We start from the raw sequence: 25,130 nt of genomic DNA on the forward strand, positions 1-25,130 counted from the left end.
CGTTCCTCCAATAGCCGATAAAACTCAAACGTATATTACGTTACGGTAAAGTAAACCTTAAAGCTATACGCATACGGGTCTTATATCATTTCAAGTGTGTAAATTTCCAATAAATTTTCGTGTACGCGTGTAATTCAATTAACATAGTTGCGGGAGTGCCGACAGAGAAACGATAAAACTCGCAAAGTAATTCTTGTTTTATTTATTTTGTTGTTTGGTTCAAGTTACACAACACATGGATATTTTTTTTATTTTTTTTATTTCTTAGCTGATAGGACGAGCTCATAAACCTAACAGTAATCAGAATCGTAGATTTGACAGCAGGTCCAGTGCTTACTCAGTGGTTATTGAGTCAATCAGTATTGTTACTGCTTGTCTAAGTCGTTAAAGGAACAAGATAGTAACCACTTAGTATTTTTTATTTATTTTTATTGCCTAGATGATAGGACGAGCTCACAGCCCACCTGGTGTTAAGTGGTTACTGGAGCCCATAGACATCTATAACGTAAATGCGCCACCCACCTTGAGATAAAAGTTCTAAGGTCTCAAGTATAGTTACAACGGCTGCCCCACCCTTCAAACCGAAACGCATTACTGCTTCACGGCAAAAATAGGCAGGGTGGTGGTACCTACCCGCGCGGACTCACAAGAGGTTCTACCACCAGTGGTATGGTCTTTGTAATAAGAAGCAACACAAATTACGGATGACGCCTATGATGATGAGGAGGATGATGAGGAGAGCTTGAAGGCATTTTTCGAAACGATCCCGGCATCTCCTTTTGACCATCAAACCACCAGAGTACATCCACACTCCCTGGATCCACTGCGTTCATACACAGTACATTTCCAGAGACATTTCTGCAACGTACGTACCATCTAGCTTTAGAATGCCCTCTTCTCATGATGTTTCCCAACAACTATTACATTTTGAAACCTAGTTTGAGGAGAATATTCAGCAGTAGGCAATCTCTTCGCTTTACTGGAAATGCTGATGTTCGTGAGCCGCGGTGACAATTTACCATCAGGTGGGCTGTGAGTTAGACTACCTACAAAAGCAATAGAAAAACCAAACTAATTGGTAATTTCTATTTAAAAATATGAAGTAACCACTATCGCTATCGCTTACCCCTTATTCCATACACGAGCACTGACGTTTGAGTTCCACGCGAGTCGGCAACTGCAATTTTCCACTTTCGTAATTTGCTCACATTTCATATCAAACTTGCGTTCTGCGCTGTACAAAACGCTGTTTTATTGTTTGAATTGTACAGTACACAGCGCACGTGCAGCCTTTGTTAACTTATCGTTTTTTAACTGAAAAACTTAGAGTGCAATAAAGCAGTCCGTTTGCTAAATGAAAAATTGCTTTTTGCTGCGTGAGTTGGAGAAACGATAATGAAGCTTCTAATGTGCTTCCCTTGTCATTTTACTGGACGTTGGAAGCTTGCAGCGTGGTCTGTCTGTCTCTATTTGAAACTATTAAATTGCACAAACAAAACAAAAAAAGTTACTATTTTGATAAGAGTCCTTCTTATTGGCAATACTTTTGATAATAAAACAATTGAGTTTTGTTAAATTTAAAAACTCTCATTGCTTGGGTAATCTAGAATACAGTTCAAGCTGAATAGGCACTTTTTCGATCTCAATCAAGATATTATAGATAATTTATCTCATTAAGTAGATTAGAAGCAATAAGGGAATATTATATACGTATTTCTAAATCTATAACAGTTTGCTTAAGATGTAGTCGGGTTCGTTCAATTAACATTGAATGAATCAAATTAAACGGATTATCCATAAGCTTGTAGTAATAACATTAAAACTGAGCTTTCGAAAGCCCCACAAACATTTTCCGAAAAGCGAAAACCGCATCAAAGCTTAAACTAATTAACAAGCAAGTAAAACTAAGCCCTGAGGCATTTAATCATTACGGAACTTACAACATGCCTGATGTCGGTAATTAGCTCTGAGTGCCAGCTCTATACTTACCGACTCTAGGACTTACTAAATAAATTAGGAGTATACCTACACTAAGTTTCTCAGAATGCTAAATGATCTTGATATATTGATCTTTAACGAAATTAATTTCATATGAATTGCTTTCCATTTCCACAATCATAACTTTGTCTTGGCTCATTCAATGAAGAGTGTTTCTTGGCTTCGTTGCTAAGATAATAATATCATTAGACTTGGGTATTACAGACTTAAATTTATTATCTTTAAGCAAATGTCTTGTGACCTTCGATCAACAATGTATGGGAATGTAAGCTCAAGATCTACATCATATTAACCAACCAAGTTTAACCACGTTAACTCCTATGAGAACGAAGTCTCTCTCCATTATCTTGCATAACGATTAATCGATTCTTTAAAAGAGAACTCACGACTGCTTTGTGACAGAAAGAGGCAAGACAGTGGTACCCTCAGAGTCGCACAGACCTATCACAAATTATAACCTAAATCTTAAAAAGTTGGACATACAACTGTGCCACACTTTAGCTATAGCCCTATTTTGAATTTTTCATAGACCGCTAAAGTTTTACAAAAAATTATATAAGGTACGTACTATTAGTTTTGTCTTTCAAAGGCTGTCTGAGATATTTGCTCACCGTTCGGTGGCAAGTTCTTATTCAGTAATTAGTTCAAAATTAAATACAATTCACATTTACATCACCGCGAATTATCCGAGACCACGCAAAATGGAAATGAAATTAGTAATAAACTAGCTGACCCGGCAGACTTCGTAGTGCCTCAATTGATAAATAAAAGACCTAAGCTTTTGCATAAAATAAACTTAAAACAAACAAAAGGAATCCGTCCGACGGGGGACACATCAAAGGAAAAATAAAATTGTTTTATTTAACCCGAGCATTTTCATATTTATTTACATTTTAAACCTTCTCTGGTCTTCCACGAATAATTCAAGACCAAAATTAGCCAAATCGGTCCAGCCGTTCTCGAGTTTTAGCGAGACTAACGAGCACCAATTCATTTTTATATTTAAAGATTACTGTCTGGTGGTAGAACGCAAATATCTGATCTTGGCATAAAAAATACACAGTTCTTGAAAAATAGCCTTAAAATAGTCGTCTTAGATAAAGGTAACAATAGAACGACTCCCTTCGGTGCTCCGCCTAGAATCACGATGACGCCAGGGGACCGACTCTCGCTAATTATCGTCCTTTGTGCGAGTGACAGTCCGTGACAATGTCCTTTATTTGAGACATTCAGAAATGTTTGCTAGATTCGTTTTGTATCGGATTCGGTCGGTTTAGCGGTGGTTGGGGCCGCGGCGTGTGATTAAATACACTAATAACTAATATTTATTCAAGTCAATGTAGTGTTAGATACTTGGATATTTTTAACCTATCTTTCAGCAGTAACTTTTGATTATTTCGTGTTGACGACATCGCTAGTAATCCCTCGTAAATGAGGTAGGCAGACAACAATTGACATTGTGCATAATTAGATTTATGGAGACGTCAGTAGTACACAACTACTATAAGAATAATGAGCAGTTGCCGGGCGTCATTAGAAATCACGTATTATCAGACTCAACGGTAAACTTATTTTCGCGATGACCATACGACGATCAGTGCCGTTATCGATTTTTTTTTTTTGCTTAGGTGGGTGAACAAGCTCACAGCCCACCTGGTGTTAAGTAGTTACTGGAGCCCATAGACATCTACAACGTAATGTGCCACCCACCTTGAGATATAAGTTCTAAGGTCTCAGTATGGTTACAACGGCTGCTTCAAACCGAAACGCATTACTACTTCATGGCAGAATTAGGCAGGGTGGTGGTACCTACCCGTGCGGACTTACAAGAGGTCCTATCACCAGTAAATAGTGTCCTGTGTATATATCGCTTTAGTAAAAATTTTGACCTGTGGACATATAAGTTAAATAGTTGGCTGTTTACGTTCCCGAGGTCTGTAAGCGAGTGCTGGCCGCTAATTGTCGTTCTTTGTGCGTCTGACAGGCCCCGGAATGTCCTTTATGTACGTATCTCTGCGTCGACTCGCAGCGGCGACTGAAAATTAAATTATTTGTATCTCTTCTGAGGAAATGCCTTTCGGAGCGATACCGCTCTGACGCGATGACGTTTTGATAAACTTGTAAATTTAATTTTAAGGGGGACACGAAGCGTGAAAAGTGTTCCAGTCCTTCGATTTCGATTAATAAAACCTTGGATTTTTCTGTCATTTAAAACATTTAGGTTACCACGCAAAGAATTATGTGCAGGCTAGCATAGCGACTGATGACGTCACACCCATTAAAATCCAGGAGTGCGAGCGAGAAAGCGAGATAGGACATACGCTTTCCTATAATTATAATCTCTACGATAAGTTCAACTAATTTCTACGACTTGCCTTTTCAGTTTTACTGAAGTGGTACTAAGAGTAGGGTGAGGGGTGATTTTCTGTGTATTTAAACGATGTTGTCTAGATGGCAGGCTGTTGAATATATACCTAAGCACCGCATGCCTGAAGATATTTTAAAAATACTTCAATTACAACCAAAATTTCTGAAAAAATATCTAAATCGATCAAAGTCTATCTATATAAAATATACTTAGTCTGGCAATAAATACTGTTACAATTAAAAATAAACAAAATATTACATTTGAATTTGGAATCTGTCATTTTTATATGAGTGCTCATTGAGTTTTCTCATTTTGGCGCCAATACATTGTACAATATTTTGCGATATTAAAATGGAGTGGGGTGATAAAGAGAACCGAATGGCTGTGATTGCATTACACAAAGTAGGTATGGACCCAAATGCAATTTTTAAAACTCTCCATACGCTTAGTATTAGTAAAATGTTTGTGTACCGGGCTATTAATAGGCGCAATGAGACCTCCTCTGTTTGTGACAGAAAAAGATCTGGCCGTCCACGTAGTGTTCGTACGAAAAAGGTTGTCAAAGCAGTAAGGGAAAGAATTCGAAGAAATCCTGTCCGAAAGCAAAAGATTTTATCTCGGGAGATGAATATAGCATCTAGAACCATGTTGCGTATTTTAAAATATGACTTAGGACTTGCAGCCTATAAGAGACGTACTGGTCATTTCTTAACTGATCATTTAAAAGAGAATAGTAAAGTGGTAAAATCGAAACAACTACTGAAGCGGTACGCAAAGGGAAGTCATAGAAAATTTTGTTTACGGATGAGAAATTTTTTACAAGTGAACAACATTTTAACAAACAAAATGACCTTATTTATGCACAAAGCTCTAAGGAAGCTTCCCAATTAGTCGACAGAGTGCAACGTGGGCACTATCCGACTTCACTGATGGTTTGGTGGGGTATTAGCTATAAAGGAGTGACTCCGGTGACCATTTTATACCAGGTGGGCTGTGAGCTCATCCATCCATATAAGCAATTAAAAAAAAAGTCATGGTAACAAGAAGTTCGTTGTGGGACCTACAAAAACAAGTAGTACAATATAAAGTATGTGTTTTAATTCGCAATTCGACTGTAAAAGTTACAAAAAAATCTCGTGAACTTAAAATGAGTTAACAAAGAGACCGAGGCGAATGCGGCATTTGTTTAACTTTTTAAATACCTTTCTGTCAGCCGTCCTGTAATCCACTGTGCTACTTTCAACTCATTTTTAGACACAAAAATCGGTCGTGTTTCATTCGATGTAGCTTTAGCGTCTCTTTTTGCTGTGCACAAGGGTTTGATGCTCAGGCTATTTTTAGTTTTATTATAATTTCCTTACCTTAATAATTTAATCCATATTTGTCTACCCTTTATACCTGCTGTATTGCTGACATGACAAACTTTGAGCTTAAATGGGTTGGTGTTGCCACTCTGGTCCTTAATTGGCACGAAGTAGTAACATATTTTAGCCTTAGGTTGAAGCTGACTTAAATTTATTCCCTTAAGCTTACCTTTTTTAGTCTGTGGTCTCTGGGTTGTCATTACGGTATTAAAAACAATTGTAAAGTCCAAGTATAATAAATAGCATTCTTAACTGTTTAACTAGACAGGTGCAATCTTGTTTATGTAAGCAGCACTTCCGGCTTCAAAAGTAGTACAGATATTTTACAAATGTAACTTGTACATCAACTTCAGGCACTAGTATGAGCACCACTTAACAACAAATAAACCGGCAGTCTCAACAATGAATCTGTTATTAAATTTAGTTATTAAAAATGAGTCTGTAAAAATAGTTCAGATTGAGTGATTTAAGTTGCCGAAGCCCCGTGCAGGCTGCTCAAAGCTCTGTACGTACGTGACGGAACGGAAATAAAGCTTTAGGAAAATATTTTCAGAAAATACACGAGCTAAAATTGTAAAATAACGGATTTCAGTAGTAGAGCTTTTTCGGGATTTACTGCAACAAATTTTATGTTTCAAGCAGGTTATATGAATAGTTTGTATGTATTTTGGATTTATAGCAGTATCATATGGTTTGCAAACATGAGCACCGTGGGTTGGATATTTTCATTATAATAGATATTTCGAAACTTCTTTGCTGTCCTTTGCAGCCGCATCTCTCCTCAGCCCACAGCCGTCCACTGCTGGACATTTTCTTGTTTTTTTAAAACAATCACACCACTTTAACTAGTCCCGTGCTAAGTTCGTATTGAACTTGTGTTACAGGTACCAGATAACGGAAATAAATGTAAGATTTATATTATACACATACATATATTTAATATACATCCATAACCCTGGAGAAACATTTTATATTTATCATAAAAAAATTCGAACCCGCGACCCCCTTGTGTGGTAACAAACATTTATTTCAGTTTGAAGGCGGGAGTCAGTGGCAGTATAGCGTAGCTCTAAAACTATTGAGACTAGCTTCTTCTTTCTTTGTCTCCACCTTATCCCACTAGTGGTGGGGTCGGCACAGCTAATTTTTCTCTTCCATTCTCTTCTATCAGCCGTCATTTCAACACTCACTCCTCTCTCTCTCTCATATCGTCATTCACACAGTCCATCCATGTCTTCTTTGGTCGACCTCTTCCCCCTCTACCTTGCACTACCATTTCCATACATCTCCTAGTCACATGCATCTTCTCTCTACGCATCACACGTCCATACCACGCTAACCGTCCGCTCTTTAATTTGTCAATCACCGGGGCTACACTACCTCTGATATACTCATTCTTTATCCTGTCCTCATTCTTTATATTGTCCTTGCATTTATTGAGATTAACTTCTGTTTCTTTTTGTTTTGGCATAGATGAGTGAACATGTCCCCTCCGGACCCCTAGTATACTTTTTGTTGATTATACGGTTGAACGAGCTCACGACTCACCTGGTATCAAGTGGTTACTAGAGCCTATAGACATCAACAAAATAAATGCCACTTACCTTAAAACAGTTTTAGTCTTAATTTTTAACATCATGGCTATCCCACTGTTTAAACTGGGATGCATCACTGCAGGCAGGATAGTGGTATTTATATATCGGACGTCTTATCATTCAGTCCATGACGAGCTTAGAATATGACATATTTATTTAAATAAAAAGTTAAATAAGCACAAAACAAACAGTCCAGAAACCGTCCATTATTTATATAAAACTAAGCCCGACCCCCACATAAATCCAATTCATAACAATAGCAATACTGTGGTACACGATAATACTCTTAATGCCTCCTGGACGCTCTGTGTCAAGATATTGATTTAACAATACAAATAACCGACCTGCAGATATTCACTCTGTTTGCTTGCTAGTTGCTCTCAGATATTAATTGTTTACCCGATCACGGTTAAAGGAGGGATTATGAATTGCAGTACAATCTGTTAAAGGAACAAGATGCATATTCTTTACTGCATCGTCTGTTTGGCGGTCTTACTTACCACTTCATCCTAACATTTATTCTTAACTAGCTAACCCGGCAGACTTTGTAGTGCCTCAATCGATAAATAAAAGACCTAAACTTTTGTATAAAATAAACTTAAAACAAACAAAATGAATCTGTCCGACGGGGGACACAGCAAAGGAAAAACAAAATGGTTATTTTTATTTAATTCCGAGGATTTTCATATTTATCTACCTTTTAAACCTTCCCTGGACTTTCACGAATAATTCAACACCAAAGTTAGCCAAATCGGTCCAGCCGTTCTCGAGTTTTAGCGAGACTAACGAACACTAATTCATTTTTATATATAACTACTCCTACGGTCTTACCACCTCAGTGATCCGCGACCAAGTAAATTGTAAAGTACTCGAAGCGACGTAAGTAAAAGTAAAAAAAATATATAATAGCAATTATGTATATTCCCAATTCGCGAAAACCTTACTTATTCGTAAGTTATGATGGGAGTCGAAGTTAAGAGCTTAGTGCCTTTTAGTCTACGCACAGCGTTATGACGACTACTTGTCTATACTAATATTATAAAGAGGAAAGATTTGTTTGTTTGTTTGTTTCGAATAGGCTCCGAAACTACTGGACCGATTTGAAAAATTCTTTTTCCATTAGAAGCCGACATTGTCCCTGATGAACATAGGCTACTTTTTTTTCATTTTCATTTATTTTATTTTTTTGGTTTCATGTGTGTTTTAATGTTTCCGAAGCGAAGCGAGGGCGGGTCGCTAGTAGTATGATATTTTGTTGTTGTTGATTGTAGTATGTTGAAAGAAGGGAGTTTTTGCCTTTTTTAATTATTATTTATTGCATAGACAGATGAACGAGCTTACAAACCTGGTTTAATGTGGTTACGGGAACTTAGTAAACTTAGGAACTGAGGAAGAATAAAATCAAAATAGAGAACGTGAAGTGCCTCTACTACGAAAGAATGTTCACTGACGATCCGATATTACATTTTTAAGATTACAACGCTCATGGGTTTTGCCCAAAGGCTAGTTTTTAATACGCTTTTTTATTAGCTTCAGACGCATGTATGTTTGTAACGGAATCTTTGAACATGTTTTTGACCCCCTTCAAAACGTCGGATTAGCTCGAAATTTGGTGTACTTATTAGGTACCGATGACAATTGAATATTAAAAAATAAAAGGAAAAAAAATTTGAAAAAATTGAAGTAATACTAAAAGATGAAAAATAAATAATAGTTTAAAAAACTAACAAAATAACGTGAGTACATGGTATCAGTAGGTATAAATATTCAATTAACAGATATTATTATGAGTAGAAGGGTTATTTTGATAATATCTTGAAAAGCAACCCACGTTTTTTACAATACAATCATTTTTTCTTACACTATTTTTAATTCAAATTTATTAAAATTTATTTTCAATTTTTTAGTTGGATTTTCTATAAAAGCGTATTTTGTTAGTTTTTTTTAAACTATTATTTATTATTCATTATTTTGATCGATTTAGATATTTTTTTCAGAAATTTTGGATGTAATTGAAGTATTTTTAAAATATCTTCAGGCATGCGGTGCTTATACATGCAACCGTCATCCTGACAACATCGTGTAAATACACAGTAAATCACCCCTCACCCTGTTCTACTCTTAATACTACTTCAGTAAAACTGAAAAGGCAAGTCATATAAAGTAGACGAACTATTCGCAGAGATTACAATTAGAGGAAAGCGTATATACTATCTCGCTTTCTCGCTCGCACACTGGGATTTTAATGGCGGTGACGTCATTAGTTTTACAATAAAATCAGTTTTTCTTACACTATTTTTAATTCAAATTAATTAAAATTTATTGTCTATTATTTAGTTGGAATTTCTATAAAAGCGTATTTTGTTAGTTTTTTTAAACTATTATTTTTTATTAGATTAATATTATTCACAGAACTATTCATATTATAAAATTGATAGAATTTAACTGGTATCAGTTATGTCAGACATCGAGCGGCTCGACTAACACATAGAAATCTATTCATAGAAGTATTTCGTATTGGAAAATCAATGTCATCGTATAAATAATTTAGATAACAGACAATCAGAGCCAATCAGACGCGGCACAGCGAGTCGGGTCACCGATTACAGGCCGCCCCGGCAAAGATTGAAAGATATCGATTCAATTGGTTTTCAATGCAAATTTCTAAAAGAAAAAGCTTCTGTAGATAAAATTTGAGACCAAAAATTTGTAATGAACTGGTCTAGAGGATGGTATTTTAATTCAATGTTGCCGATTGCAAAGCGATCATTTCTTCAAGTGCGGGTTGCTGCTATTATTCTGCTGTTAATGATACCGGCTGGTGTTTTCACTGATAAAAATAATTAATCTTTTCTTTGATTTACATCGACGCCTCTAGCTAGAAAAAAATTTACTACATTATCTACGGCGTCAGTGGCTGTTTCAGATGCTAAGCATATTGTTACACATGTAAGAGTAACGCCATCTGTCGTCAAATAGCAGAAACGAATATCAAAAGAACTAGTAATACCGAGAACGTTCGAGAAGTGTCACTTCATCTATTATCAAAGAGCGGAAACACATATCAAAACGACTGGCCCTATGGGGAATATTCTCGATAGTTGTTGAGTTGTCGTGTCGACTGTAAAAGCGTCGCAGAGATGACACGAAGGCAGTTAGTAATCGGATTACCTAAAGCGAAGCGGAAGAAGTGAATTACGAATTGTAAACTCTTCTAAGCGTTAAATAGAGTTTTAATTTGTACTTCGGTGAAAGTTTTATTTATCCCGAACCCAGCGCGTAACAATATATAAACGTTTTCTTTTTTGTTAATTTAAAATGCCCTACGCCATTATCCATTACCTACGATTTTATTTTACTACACGATATTGTTCTTTCACCGAAACAACTTTGCACTTATTCCTAGATAATTGCTACCAAAATTTACTATTTGAACCCGGGCATAATCGAACAACTGCCCTCCGGGCGTCCTATTACCTATTAGAACATTTATACTTAAACACAATCGATTGTGAAGTGAATTATCCATAATCTATATGAACATTGATTTAATATTAATTTCGAGTCAGTACCCACATTAAGGCGTAATCGGGTGGAAATTCACGACTGTGGGCTATTACTGGCTCCCGGCTGCCGCAGAGCTCACTGGACCTCAATGAACCAGTGTTGTATTCAGTAACGCTGCTGTTAGTATTTGCTTCACTTAATATTTAACCGCGTGTCGTAGTTGTTCAAGTGTAGACTTATGTAGTTACTTGTCCGGAGCGACTGACTGATCCATAAACGCATAGGCTAAGCTGATGCGGCTATAAACGTCAAATTTGGGCAGCTGATGCTTTTTACGTTGTAAACCTCCACGAAGCAAGGAACACGAAATTTCCTCTAGTTCTAGCCTCTGGTTAGAGACATGTACATGCATAGAAGAGTTGCAAATTGATATGAGAATAGTATTTCTTTGTATGTTTCATCTATGCGTTGCAGAACGATTCATCCGATTATGGTGAAAGTTGATATAATTGCTATAAGCACTCTGCATGGGCAAGGTTGCTGTTAAAGTATGTTTAAAATACCATCCGTTCTTTTATTTGCAAAATGATACATACATAATTATATAAAAAATCCACTCACTAGTAGTCCCCCTTAATGCCAACGCTAACGCCCCTACTTCTATTTTTTTTTGTTACTTAGATGGGTGGACGAGCTCACAACCCACCTGCTGTTAAGTTGTTACTGGAGCCCATATACATTCACAACGTAAATGCGCCACCCACCTTGAGATATAAGTTCTAAGGTCTCAAGTATAGTTACAACGGCTGCCCCACCCTTCAAACCGAAACGCATTACTGACTCACAAGAGGTCCTACCACCAGTAATTACCCAAATTATATTTTTTGCGGGTTTGATTTTTATTACACGATGTTATTCCTTCACCGTGGAAATCAATCGTGAACATTTGTTGAGTACGTATTTTATTAGAAAAACTGTTACCCGCCTGTGGGATTCGAACACCGGTGCATCGCTCAACACGAATGCACTGGACGTCTTATCCGTTAGCCACGACGACTTCTAATGCAAGAAGTCTTAGATTAAGATTGTGTTCATTAATTCCGTAAATGTTCTGGTAGAAAATTAGATACCGGTAAAATGGGGCGATTAGGGATTGAAAGGCGAATCGGGAAAAAACCGGGAAAATCTTTCGACGCTCAATATAAGTTTTATATTCGTAGCAAAATCTTCCATTTTTTGTAGTTTAATAGTAGAATGTTGAAAGTTCACAAAACAACTCTGAATATGCATGATAATAGCTGCTAACTTATAAAAATCGCGTTTCAAATTAACTTCCTGTGGTGGTAATTATTTTAGTGCTAGAAACTTTGCTCTCTTTTATTTATTTGATAATAATAGAAGACGACTATGATTTATAAACGTTATTTAGTGTTTGAACCAGCATATATATTAAAGGTAAGTCTCAGTTGTTATTGGTTTTAATGTATTTGATTAAATAAAAATACATGTAAAAATCTGTTGTTTTTGGGGATATTGGGGACGTCTTAGGTACAAATAACAACGAAAAAGGGGTCAGTTGGGATGAGAATACGTGAACTGGAAACGACCTAAGTATAAATAGGTACAGGTTTGTAGGGTTGTCTATGTAGTTATAACAATATTTTTTAAATTTGTTGGTAAAAATCTGGTTTATCGAAGCGAAATTGGGAATAAGTCTTTAGTTGAAATAGATAAGCAATTTAATATAAGTAAGTCGATTTTGCAGAGACATGTAACAAGATCAATGAAATCTCAAGGTGGACAAAAATGTCTAAGTAATACATAATAAAATATTTAATATTTGTTCAGAGTGGGGGTATTCATCTGATTAATCCATGGAATAACCGACACACCTAATCTCTTAACCCAGATAGAAATATCAGCCCCTAAGTACTTACCAAGAACAGAGAAATATAAACCGTTTCTAAGAAAGCCCACTATATATGTATAAATATATATATAAATCCCGTAACTCTTATACCGTATATATATATATATATATTGTTGTTACTGCACTGTCGATTGCACCTATAATTGAGGTGATGTCTGCCATGTACTTTGTCAGTTTTCAAATTTTTTTATTGATGATCACTTTGTTGGTGCAACTAAATAAATAAATTAATTAAATCTATATATAAAAATAAAAGTAGTGCCAACCCTAGCAAATTTCTCATTTCGTCCCAATTAACCGCAATTTTCGGGTAAATAGGGATTACACCTATTTTTGCATTTTTTGCTTAAACTGGAATGCTACTTGCATAATTTTAAATTAGACAACAAAGATGCCCCCAAGACTCAATCATTTTGATCCTGATATAGCATTATATACATCAAAAACTAACTTAAAATTGCTTATAAAGTTGGAATTTGTCCCTAATCGCCCCATTTTACGGTACTTGTTTCCGGAAACATTGCAGCCAGTTTTTATAATTTTATGAAGTATAAATAAAAGTAAGTATTAAAGTAATTTTTAACTAAATATTTTCCAAAACTAAATTGTTTTCCTCCATGTTTCTGGCTAAATAACTGCTGTAATAAATCTCCTCAGCTGAGGGACGTTTTTGTGAAAAATAGCTAAAGAAGACTTGCGTCGAAAAAGTTTACTTCAAAGGAAAATAAATGCCGATTTTATCTTGAGCTCTAGTTAGTCTCAATTTTCGTTTTGTTTATGAGTTTCAGTGATCTTTTAGCATCGGTAGGATCGTGACGTTGTCGGCCAATCAACACTATAAACATTACAGTTTTATCGACTTTAAATTATAGTTGGATAAGCAATGGCATGGATTTCACTGGTGGTAGGACCTCTTGGGAGTCCGCACGGGTAGGTACCACCACCCCGCCTATTTCCACCGTGAAGCAGTAATGCGTTTCGGTTCGAAGGGTGGGGTAGCCGTTGTAACTATAATGAGATATTAGAACTTATATCTCGAGGTGAGTGGCGCATTTACGTTGTAGATGTGTATGGGCTCCAGTAACCACTTAACACCAGGTGGGCTGTGAGCTCGTCCATCCATCCAAGCAATAAAAAAAAAAAAAGTGCCCTAAGCATTACTAACATCCATCAAGTAGGTCGTATGCTCTTCTGCCTACGCTAAAAACGATAAAAGTATTGAAAACGTCAAAGTATGAGCTAAGAACTGCCATCAATATTAAAAAGTTAATAGATACATATTAATAGATACATATAGTTACAAATAGAGATCGTGTGATTTAATAGTAGATATACAAGTTCGGAACAACAATGTTTCTTTCAAACTAATAGATAAATACTGTTCGAAGGCGAACCTCCTCTTAAAGTTGGTTAAAACCGAAGTTCATCCCTAAGTCATGCAAACATGGGGCAGATTTTCGTTTCGATGACTGCTCATATTTTTACGAATAAATTAACTAAATCCATCCTTAAGGTGGCGATAATTTCCTAAAACTACATTTTAAACGACTTCACAGTATTTATGAGCTCAGTTTAACAAATGTATGTATATTACATTCCGTTCGATTTGACACGTACGATTATGATATTGGGACACGCTTAGCAAAGGTGTCCTTTGTCGTCAACTCGTCCATAGAGAGAAGTTCTTTTATTTTGATTTTTCGATGAACAGCTCTAAAACCCTGATCACATTACGATTTTAGAGTAAACTAGCCCTACACTTCGCTGCGCATTTAAAATTAACATTATTATTTATTGTCATTATTATTAGGGAGTCCAACATTCTTTTTTTTTTATTGCTTAGATGGATGGACGAGCTCACAGCCCACCTGGTGTTAGGTGGTTACTGGAGCCCATAGACATCTACAACGTAAATGCGCCACCCACCTCGAGATATAAGTTCTAAGGTCTCAGTATAGTTACAACGCCAACCCACCCTTCGAACCGAAACGCATTACTGCTTCACGGCGGAAATAGGCGGGGTGGTGGTACCTACCCGTGCGGACTCCCAAGAGGTCCTACCACCAGTGAACACTCATATAAATATTTGCATATCCATTAAGTACATGTATTTTCTACATGGATACCAAGTTCCAAGTCAATTGGATGCATGGTTCAGTAGTTATAGCGAAAAATCCGTAAAAATCACTGTAGATTTATATATTACTAGCGACCCGCCCTCGCTTCGCTTCGGAAAAATTAAAACACACATGAAACCAAAAAAATAATTAAAAAAGTAGCCTATGTTCATCAGGGACAATGTCGGCTTCTAATGGAAAAAGAATTTTTCAAATCGGTCCAGTAGTTTCGGAGCCTATTCGAAACAAACAAACAAACAAACAAATCTTTCCTCTTTATAATATTATAGTATAGAGTATAGATTGCAAAATAAACTTTCACTAATATAGATTGGAAAAAAGTTATAGAAATAATTGAAAGCCACACGGTGCTGTAAAGTATAAAATTCTCATATTTCGTAGTGAATGTACTGCAACTATAAATCTCAGCGTTGGGGAAGCGTCTGGTTGAAATATTACCAGCGTTGACTTCCGGAAAACCTTCCTTACGAAGAAAAACGAACTTCAATTTATTTCCGGTACAAAATGGCTACAGATTATCTGATGCTAACTTTGAAAATATCGATACTATACATTTTTTTCATGGTTTACCCCCATAAATAGCCTATCAAAAAAAAGACCGACTAAACGGGAAGACTGGATCGAAATTAAAAAATAACCTGTGTTTGTTATTCCTATCACTATTTTGGTAATATGTTTTCTTATGTGGAATTGAAAATACTACAAGTAAAGTAGATACCTTGAATTCAAATTACATTTAAATTAAAATCTCTTCGTTGCTTGCTAAAGTATTCTTTACTTTGACTAGAAACACGAATTATTACAATCGTTGATAATATATAGAAGTATTGTGTAATATCTTTTACAGAATCCAATCTATTCTTATTTAAGTGGAATCAAAACTAAGTCTAAAATTATTTGAAGTGCATCAAAACATGCTCAAATTCTTAAGCTGCGCAACTTGTCAACTTACGGTATTGGGCTTGGAAGAATGTTTCCAGAACATTCTGAATGTTCAAGGACTCGAACTATTCTGCTGTATTTGGGCTTTGAAGTTTCATACGACAGTACATAATAATATATTAGTAGTCTATTATATGTTTCGAAGTCATATCTATCTTGAGAATAATCTTAGGTCTATATATACGAAATTGCCGCTTAGTATACAGAATTTCAAAGTTATTTTGTGTTAGTATTTTTTATTTCTATCAATCAAAATATGTACCCATGGAATCGAGACATCTCTGCTAATGCAGTCGTAATTTTTCAATGCCGTTCTTGAAGATGTCAGGTTTATGGGTGCTAACAGACTCCTTCAAAGGTATTTTGTACTGCATCTCAGGTATTGAATTTTTGTCAGCTAAGAAGTTGTCCAATCTATTAAAATGAGAAAGTCTGTCGACGCAAAGTTTTCTGAGTACGTTGGATGATGCAAAACTTCCAACCTTAGTTCTAGAACTAGTTGGAATCTTAGAGTCCATCTGTTGTGTCGTATAAGGTCGAACCTGTCGTGTAGGATTAGCGGGACGAGCGATTAACTAAGACTGGCCAGAAATTCACAAGCTTCTTCATCATGATGAGTTCAGTTCCTCATAATACTCGTCCGCTTTAATGCTGGTGCCAACTACTTACAGTTCTAATGAATGATGTCGGCACTAGACTACCAAACAGTGGCTATAACTTTTGAAGAAGTAAGTTTTCGTTTGGTGTATTGCCAAGGTGCTGAACCAGATTCTGATCCACATGTGGTTCATGACCACTAACCATTATCAAGAAGAATCTATTTTCCTTCGTTTATTTGTTTCTTAAGTAACGCAAGGCATACCTTAACGCGTTCGTCGCGCTGGCGATTGTTCACCCACTTATAATTTTTTTTACCTTGCCTATGTAATGAAAGTTTCTAATCATAAACACTAGTCGTAACGTCAGCGAGCGACGTCCGCCATGACACCAACTCTCTTTCAAATCCAGCTGCCAAGAGCAACGCATCAATTTTATATTTCTCTTATATTAAGTCTTTAATTTTGAAAGGCGATTGCATGCAGCAAAGATGCGAATGTTGCGATGGATGTGTGGAGTAACGAGAATAGATAGAATACGAAATGAATATGTTAGAGGAAGTCTGAAAGTGGCACCTGTGACAGAGAAGCTGAGAAGTGTGCGTTTGGGATGGTATGGACATGTGATGAGACGAAATGAAAATGAGGTTGGTAAGAGAGTGTTAACTATGAATGTGGAAGGATATAAAAGAAGAGGTAGACCTAAGAAGAAATGGACGGATTGCGTAAAAGACGATATGAGTAAGAGGGGAGTGAGCGAAGAAATGGTATATGATAGAAGAGTATGGAAGGAGAAAACATGTTGCGCCGACCCCAGGTGACTGGGAGAATGGCAGGATAATTATGATTAAGTCTTTAATTTATCAAATACAGGTACAATAAATATCTCAAACAATGAATACAGTCCACGCTCGTTTACCATAACGCAACATATTATGGTTCATCGAGCTGGATATGAACAAGCGGCCTATGGATTATTACCTATTTTGTATAATGACCATCTCACTCTATAGACATCGTAGCAGAAATAGGCTGGCCACTACCCACGAGTAGTAGCTCAGAGGTGCTGAACGCAGCTTACGAAATTAAATTAATGAATAGCAGGTTTCATTTTTATTACACATGAAGTTATTTAATCATCGGGTCTTTGGTGAAAACATGTTAAGTACATACGTATTTCTTTAAAAAAATTAATACTCACCTACGATTTTTGAACAGAGGCATCGATCATTCCGGGGAAACGACCTACATAGTAATATTACCAGAAAAACTGCATCCGAAAAGTGTATAAAAACCAACGAATAAGCAACTAAACGGGATGTTACTGAACGCTAAATTGCCTAGATGGTTAAGAACTGACCTTCGTGTACGGGGCGTGGCGCGTCCCAGCCCCAGTGTGGTCAGAGCGCGGAGGGCCCAATCTCGGCGGTCCGTACTGGAGTCATGGTCTAGACGGCTGGCCGATCCTTCGGCTGGTCGTAGGACCGTCGAGGCGATTCGCCCGGTTCTTGTGAACTGGGTGAATCGTGACAGAGGACGCCTCACTTTCCGGCTCACGCAGGTGCTCACTGGGCATGGTTGCTTCGGTGAGTTCCTGCACCGGATCGGAGCCGAGCCGACGGCAGAGTGCCACCATTGTGGTTGCGACTTGGACACGGTGGAGCACACGCTCGTCGCCTGCCCCGCATGGGAGGGGTGGCGCCGTGTCCTCGTCGCAAAAATAGGAAACGACTTGTCGTTGCCGAGTGTTGTGGCATCGATGCTCGGTGACGACGAGTCGTGGAAGGCGATGCTCGACTTCTGCGAGTGCACCATCTCGCAGAAGGAGGCGGCGGGGCGCGTGAGAGACGCACAGGCCCGCCGCCGTCGAGCGGGGGCCAGGGAGGCGGATATCGCCCAAGCCCTGGCCCTCTAAGTGTTTCGGGTCCCGTCACATGTCGGCCTGGGGACCGGCGAAGGGGGCCTAAGAAGACGACGTGCAAGCTGCTCTGCACGCGTTTTATGCATGAGCATCCGGGTGATGGAAGGCCGGCTATCCTCAACCCACGCTGGTTCTGACCCAGCGGGGTATTCCGTAGGATAGACCATTCTAACCGGCGCCATCTAGGCGGGCTTCGGATAGCCTGCCGACCGAGAGGGCTGGTGGTCGTGGCGCCGACGACCGCCAGTCCGGCGTCCCGAGGGGGAGGGTGATGGGAGAGATGTGCTCCGCACTAAACGCTTCACTTTCCCCCCTTTGCCTTTTCATGAGTTTTGTCTTATGCGAGGTTTGGACGTTGGTTGTTGAGAGACAGGAGGTTTTAGTCGGTTCGACTCCGACATGCCCCGCCCTCCATCCCCAGTGAAGGGCGGAAGTCCGGCGATTTCCTCCTGACAAAAAAAAAAAAAAAAAAAAAAAAAAAAAAGATGGTTAAGAAAATGAATTCTATACTAATAGCTTGCCATTTCCATAATAATGACTCTGTATTGGCTGAGTAAATGAAGAGTGTTTGTTTAAAGCGATGTGCCGATGTAAAGTTTAGCTTCGTTGCTAATTTACATTTTCACTAGAGTTGGATATTACGGGTTTAAATTTATTATCTTTCAACAAATATCGTGTGGTGAAACATCTAAATTACAATGAAATTCGCTCTACATCTAATCACGCTAACTTAGGTTTTCCTCTTATATTGTATCTAAGATGCAAAAATACTTTGACATCAATACTTCAACATTTCCAGAGATCTTTTTTGCCACGTACCATCCGGCTATGGAATGAGCTCCCCTCCACGGTGTTTCCCGAGCGCTATGACATATCCTTCTTCAACGAGGCTTGTGGAGAGTATTAAACGGTAGGCAGCGGCTTGGCTCTGCCCCTGGCATTGCTGACGTCCATGAGCGACGGTAACCACTCACCATCAGGTGGGCCGTATGCTCGTCTGCCTATACGGCAATAATAAAAAAATCCCCTCAGTATGGTTAGTTCAAGTTTTGATTTATTGATCAGAATCTAAAATCGACTCCTGGAGTTTAGTTATCTTTTATTAATTTCTTATTTGCAGAAACGAGAAAAACACAAAATAATTTTATCAAAATTCGTAGACATCAATATCGAGGATTGTCAATGAAATTTCATTGTTATTTCATTTAATCATCTAAATCACTCGTGATTTTCACTAGCACTAAATTAATATGCCTCAGTAAAATACAAAGGTATTTCACTATCTAGAACTGGCACACTTACATAAAGCTGCCTTTTGTTATCGGTAAAGACTATTATATCATCTAGATACTCCGGTTTCTAAGTGTTGAGTTGTCAGCTTGAATTGAATCAGACTATTCTAGCTATCCAATATAACAAACCGTGTTCTAGTTTCGTCGTTTGTAGCTACCAACTTTTGTCTTTTGTTTGTTGAGGTGTCGATAGCGTACTGTTCACAATGAATTGACGAAAGACATAATAGAAGTCGAGACCAACTGTATTTATTGTTCTTTAAAAGCAGTTTAAAAAAAATTGTAACCACGTGGCTCTGTGCTTTTTGTATTCCATTAATAATTAGTGAAAACCCTGTATTATTAATGTTGATGTAATGGTTATTATTCTTAATAAAAAAATATTGAGTTATCAATTAACTTACTTTCTATTTAGGTACGCACTATTTATAGTTTATTTTTTCACTGGTTGAAAGAGCTCATGACTCACCTATTGTTATGTTACGTGCTGGGGTTCGATATAAATAAAAATTCTACCCGAGTACAACTTAAAACTGCATTTATCACTTAAGTACTTAAAACACTTTACAAGCCCTATAAAATTCGCAATTCACTTCTTCCGCTTCCTTTCAGGTGATCCGTTCGCTGTTTCGCTTCGAGTAGTTCCGATTACTAACTAACTGCTGCGTGCCATCTCTACAACGCTTTTATAGTCGAAAAGACATCCCTAGAATTATATAATTGAGAACATTCCTCACAAGTCGAGTAGCTTCGATGTGTGTTTCCGCTATCTAACAATAGATGGCGTTGTACTTCACGAGCGTTCTAGATGTTACTAAATCCTTCGATATTCGTTCGGCTGTTCGGCGATATTTGGCGTTACTCTTACCGGCGTAACAGTTAAGTGATCGCTGAGGCCTGTGTATATTATAGCTTGAATATTGAAACTTCCACCTCATGTAGCAACATCGGTTGAGACAACCATATGGCGGCATTGGTTGGTAGTTATAGGCTCCGGTAACTATTTCATACTAGTAAACAGTGAACTCGTTCATCTGTCTATGCTGTAAAAAGCTCTGTCATATTTTTAATGTAAATTTTAGAATAGAATGGCGCCTGCAATGTGAAAAAATAGCGAACTCTGTGTCTTTTTCTGAATGGTTAACTTTTATGAGACAAAACTGCTGTTAATTTTGCTTCTTAAACATTCTTGAAATATTTGAAAGATATTAAAAAAAGTACGAACATTTAACGATATTTCTCTGTACAAAACCCTTTGGCTTTAATTAAGAATATTTTTAATAAATATTTTAACCTTATTTACATCCAAATATTTAAATTGAGATTTAAAAATGAAAGTAAGTCCAACGAAGGACCCCAAAGTAATGAAAGACCAACAATTTTATTTATTTAATAAAATAACCAATACTCTTTCGTTATTTGTCCCGAAGAAAATCTTCAATCAAATATAGTCCTGCCAAAAGGCATTGTCGGTCCCGATTGAAGGATTAAGTGAATATTTTATGAAATAAATAATATATTTCGTTTCGTTACAAAAGCCAAGGTTTATTTTCCAATTACCGAAAATCGCACGCAACTCGCACGGAATGATTCCAATTTATTTTATTTTGCTGGCAAATAAAAAAGGGGTTTACTTTTACAATGTTAAAGAGAAAGTTCTGAATAAGGGAGCCTTTGTGTTAGATTCCTTAAAGCGATACTAGAAGTAAACAGTCGTATACACCCTCGCTCTGCACGAGCGGTCTCACTGATTTAATTTGGCAGCTTTATGTTTTTAGGTCGGCTTATTGTTGTGAGTGCTTATGTTCGGGATTGTTCACGCGGAAAGGTATTAGAGGCATAGTAATTATACCTCATAAATTTAATTTAGGTTCATGTTATGTAAAAGTGGCCAGCTGAGAAACACGTTCAAATTAATTCAAATGTTTGACTGTACGTATTAACAGAAATTAGCAAAATTTAAAAATAAATTTTAAGATTCACTGCGATCAAACAAAATTTTAATATTTTTTAAATACATTGTAATTTGTACTTTGGCAAAAATGTAAGGGGTCTTAAGCAAAGCTGTTATTTGAACAAGCAGGCAGCTAACTGTGAGCACTCGGATCGGTTTTTAGTTTTTTGCACTATACGTGTTCCGCAGTTTTGCCCACGTTAAAATTGTGTGAAGAAAGCATCAAACATCTTTCATTTTTCCGGGATCCTGAATTGCTTTGTATCACTCTCCGGTTGGCGACCGCAATACGCCAGTATTATACTCAGAGAGCGCTGCTACTTATTATCCAGTGAATCTCCAAGTCCCCCTTTACGACACCTGCGGGAAGAGGCGGGTAGTTATATTCCAGACCGACATCATACAGGCCCGTTGAGAAATTTCTTGAATAAATTGACCCAGAAAAGTTTCTATTGTTTTTATTCTGCTACTCGATTGGCAATTTGTTGGCCCAAATTACAAAATATATGAGGACAGAGCTGCCACTGCAACTGGCGGATGCTAATAAAGTGGTAGCCCTCAGCAGTCATATTCAAATTCAAATTCAAATTCAAAATCATTTATTTCAACTTGGATGTCATCAAAAACACACTTGTTGAATGTCAAAATGTAAAAGAAAATGTTAACTCTACCACCGGTTCCAAAAAAAGCCACAGTCCTGAGAAGAACCGGCGAAACAAACTCAGCGGGCTTTTTTTTTTTTTGTATTTTCTCAACTATTTTCTTTTTTTTTAAACAAGAAAACATATTTACAGTATACAAAAAAACAAGTCAAAAAAATACAATTCAAATAAATAATAATAATAATGAAAAATGAAAAGGCCAGGAGCGAACGCCTCATTCCCACGTAGTGCCATCTAGTAAAAAATCCTTAACTTTATAATATGCCTTGTTGCACAAACGTTCCTTGACAGTTTTCTTAAATCTATGAACAGGTAGTAGTTGAACGTTTTGTGGGATCTTGTTGAAAAGCTGTACACCCAGCCCCCTGAAAGAGTTGCTTATTTTCTTAATTCGAGCCGCCGGCAACGCAAGCCTATGTTTGTTCCTAGTGTTCACATTATGCAAATCGCAGACTCTGGGGAATTCTACAATGTTTTTACGCACGTACAATAAATTTTCAAAAATGTATTGGGACGCTAAAGTTAGAATTTTGATTTCCTTAAACTTGTCCCTCAAGGATTCCCTCGGGTGCATATTATAAATAGCACGAATAGCCCTCTTCTGCAGGATGAAAATCGTTTCGACATCGGCAGCATTGCCCCATAGCAAAATGCCATAGGACATAACACTATGAAAATAACTGAAATAAACTAGACGTGCCGTATCTTCATCAGTATACGTTCGTATTTTTTTTACCGCAAACGCTGCAGAACTAAGTCTATTCGCTAACTTGCATATGTGAGGACCCCACTGCAGCATAGTTACGGAGAACCTGCAAATACTAAACGAGACTAGAACAAGGATGCCGAGACCCAAATATCTTTAATAAACATACTGAATCCGATCGCGAATCGATCCGGACTCTGCGATGCGGCTATCAGATTTAAAAAATGTCTTTACCCAATGAGAAGCAATTAAATATTTTCGAAATTCTCAAAAATTCTTTCGTAATCCACGTTATTAATAAAACTTTACAATGTCCTTTAGTTTTCCCATCCCTAAATACAACCACTAAATCAAAACATACAAATTCGATTCCAATATTCCAGTCAGCGGTACTATCCAGGGTGCGATGGAATAAATCAGATACACCTGCCGGTGGATCGATTTGTTCCAGCCTCTGGTTTGTCATCAATATAGATTACTTTGTGGCTAAGCTATTTTCAAGAAAAGAAATTTGAAAAAGATAAAGCCTTTTCTATTACCATATATTTATCTTCTATATTTCGAAGGGAAAAGTTCTTCAGTTTCGGAAGTTTGCAAAGCAATCAATAGATTTAATAGTGGTAGCTACTTAATGGCTACCCATGTAACCCAAAAAAAATTTGACAAGCTTACTTTGAAAAAATCAACCAAGCCTTCTCCACTATAAGACATAACACGCAATGGAGTACAATAATGCAAAAGAAACTCACATTATTGTATTTATAGTAATGAAATATTGTATTTTAACTTTAAAATAACTTTAAATTGACATACCTGGAGGTTGGTAAAACTCTACGAGCTTTAAATTCATTTACCATACTCCGCTTACACAACCGCCCAGCCTTTTCGTAAATATATCATACGCGAATCCAAAAAGGTGTAGCTATTTCTATTTTTTATTTTTTTATTTTTTTTTATTGCTTAGATGTATGGACGAGCTCACAGCCCACCTGGTGTTAAGTGGTTACTGGAGCCCATAGACATATACAGCGTAAATGCGCCACACACCTTGAGATATAAGTTCTAAGGTCTCAGTATAGTTACAACGGCTGCCCCATCCTTCAAACCGAAACGCATTACTGCTTCACGGCAGAAATAGGCGGGGTGGTGGTACCTACCCACGCGTATTCACAAGAGGTCCTACCACCAATAATTACGCAAATTATAATTTTGCGGGTTTGATTTTTATTACACGATGTTATTTCCTTCACCGTGGAAATCAATCGTGAATATTTGTTAAGTACGTATTTCATTAGAAAAATTGGTACCCGCCTGCGGGATTCGAACACCGGTGCATCGCTAGATACGAATGCACCGCATGTCTTATCCTTTAGGCCAAGACGACTTCAAAATCAGCATCCTAATTATATAGCTACTAAAATATTAGAGACGCGTTACTATTCCGTGTTGTTATTGTGATTGTATTATATCTACTGCACGCTGTAGTGCACGTGGAAGTTGTTCGGATGTATGGACGGATTAAATGATTACACGAAAGTTCTATTAAAAATTCGCCAAATAAATCCTGAGTTGGTCTCCAGACGGTCGTAACAGCTGAATCGTCGTAGCTTCTCCCCGTGGACGCGGCCCACTCTCCAACTCAACTATTGGCCCAATTATTCGTACACTCGGGGCGGGGCTACAACAAGAGGCTAACTTTGTGCAATTCCTTCGAATAAAAACTTTTAAGTTTTACTAATAGTGAAGTTTGTATAACTGCCTTTATTTGTTTGAGACTTTCGTGAGGTTAATGGTTGCAACTGATATAGTATTAATGTTAGAACTGTACCTAACCACACTGGGCTCTAAAACCAACACTAGGTGAGCTATGCGCTCATTCACACATATAAGCAATAAAAATGAAAATGACATGTGCATTTCATTGGTGGTAGAGCCTATTGTGAGTCCGCACGGGTAGGTGTCACTACCCTGCGTATTTCTACCGCGAAGCAATAATGCATTTCAGCTTGAAGGGTGAGGCAGCCATTGTAACTATACTGAGACCTTAGAACTTATATCTCAAGGTGGGTGGCGCCTTTACGTTGTAGATGTCTATGGGCTCCAGTAACGACTTAACCAAGTGGGCTGTGAGCTCGTCCACCCATCTGAGTAATAAAA

General features: G+C 37.4%; 1 protein-coding gene across 1 annotated transcript in view; it reads left to right on the forward strand.

Annotated features, from left to right (window-relative positions):
- cpx (synaptic transmission protein complexin) overlaps window positions 1–25,130 on the forward strand; it is a 182,593-nt gene that overhangs the window by 15,998 nt on the left and 141,465 nt on the right.

Source organism: Bombyx mandarina, chromosome 26 (assembly GCF_030267445.1).
Source record: "Bombyx mandarina strain Sakado chromosome 26, ASM3026744v2".
Classification (NCBI taxonomy): domain Eukaryota; kingdom Metazoa; phylum Arthropoda; class Insecta; order Lepidoptera; family Bombycidae; genus Bombyx; species Bombyx mandarina.